Here is a 2136-nt window from a genome sequence, read left to right as displayed (position 1 = left end):
GAATTGTGTACATGCCTCACATCCATATCTTAGGAATAAATGATTTTATCCACAATTTTCTCTTGTATTCCGAGGTTACGTTTTTGCACCTAAGCCACTCACCTCATAGCTTTCCCGTTAGCACATCCAACGCGTTTCCTTACGCACTGGTCCAGTGATTAGTTTCCCCTATTATTTTAAAACAAATGCTTAAGATTAAGTCTTATTTTCAGGTGTGTCGCAGGGAGCTGATCATATGCACATTGTTCATGCATTTTCTATTTTATTTTAAATGTGTGATTCTCGTGAACAGTGCACGGGCAATACTATTAGTTACATCGCATCCCCTATGAGCGATATCACAATGTATGCATTTTTATGAGTTTTTTGTCTGTGATCATATTAGTCTATTTTCCGAGTCGGCCAAACCTTTCATTAGTTGTATGGTTAGAGTCGGTGGCGACCCTAATCTAACCGTAGAAACAGGTTAGTTACACATGGCTTACCCTGCTCACGGATGTCGGTAAACCAGAGATCTTCTGATGCGCAGTGAGGATTAGTTATTTTTCGTTGGATGTGCTAATTAGTATATTTTCTTTCTGCAACACAGATTTTACGTGAATTTAGGATATAGGTGTGCATTTTCTTCCATGTTTTATCTTGTTTATGTATTACTGTATAGACATTGTGATTTAGTATTCCATTGTGTTACAAGTGTGGGTTGATTCTTGTCCCGTGGCGTGTATGGGTGTAATATAGTAAATCTTGGGTGCCTTGTGGGGACTGTGAGACCATTAGGAGACTTTGGCAGTATTGTAGTATTTTGGAGCACGGAGTAACTATCCTTACGATGGAGACGCGTAGCTGCGATCGGAAAAACCAGTCAAACAATAACTCTGAACAAGGACGAGATCAAAACGTCGAGTCCGACCACGAACGAAACGTGGAAAACGCAAGCACAAATGTTGTCCAGCCTGAGCCCGCTGCAGTGATTTCGAATCATTCGATAGATGCAAATTCATTACAGACTATGCTACGACAATTACTAGACAGTAATAGGAGACATATCGAGGAAGCGAATAAAAAACAAGCAGAAGAAAATAGGAGGCATATCGAGAAAGCTAACAAAAAACAAGCAGAAGTAAATAGGAGGGATATCGAGGAAACAAGTAAAAGATTGAGTGGTGAAATAGTACAGGGTGTTGGGGAGGAACTGGCGATCATTGACCAACGCATCTCCGCTTTAGAAGAGGGGCGGCTAGTCATTAGTAAGCAGGTGATGGAGCAAGAAGGAAGGTTCGCTGGGAATCTACGTATGCTAGCAGAACAATGCCATAGTGAACAAGCGGCTCTTGAGTCCCGAGTAGGACAAAGTTCCGTCAGAGATCTCCGCGCATTAGCAGAATGATGCCAGAGTGACCACGCGGCTCTTGTGTCCCGAATAGAGGACACTGCGGCTAAGTGCCAGGTCCACCTTAGCGCGCAGGTAGAAACCCCCAGCCAGGCGATAATAGCCCTCCAGCGAGAGCAAGGGCGTATGCAAACACAACAAGACACTGCCCACCGAGAGATGCGAGAAGAAATATACAGGATCTCAGACGCAGTAGCGCGTAAGTCTGACAATAATAGGGAAACGATTACCTCGTCATCAGCGGATGCGGACGAAATACGGTCGATAACGAAATGTCCGCACGGACAGTGTGAAAAAAATATACAACAAATAGGGGTTCCCGAGGGACTATGAAAGCGCATGGCCCGTTTAGAACTTCACCTAAAAGGGTTAACGGCCCACGAAGTTGAAAGAAATGAACGAAAGGGCCATTATTCCGACGATGATTCCGGGAACGATGGCGAATTTGATCATCGTCACTATCACGGATCTCGTACCAGGTGGGAACGGCGCGGATACCCTCAGGAACGTTCGCCAGGGAAAACTTACGAATTTGACTTTAAACATTTTCTGACGGTGAGGAAGTTTGAAGTCTTCCGTAACTCGGCTACGGTGATTCAACCGCGGGCCTGGTTACAGCAGTTCGAGTTCTCCCTTCCTCCTACGGGGCCCAGCGTGCACAAAATAGAGTATATGTGCGGCTACCACCTCGAAGGTGAGCCAGCGGCGCGGATGAGGTCAATTGCACGCAATTGCTACACTGTCGG

Source organism: Schistocerca serialis, chromosome 8 (genome assembly GCF_023864345.2).
Source record: "Schistocerca serialis cubense isolate TAMUIC-IGC-003099 chromosome 8, iqSchSeri2.2, whole genome shotgun sequence".
NCBI lineage: Eukaryota > Metazoa > Arthropoda > Insecta > Orthoptera > Acrididae > Schistocerca > Schistocerca serialis.
The sequence above is the reverse complement of the archived record's forward strand: the minus strand, read 5'-3'. Positions refer to the sequence as shown.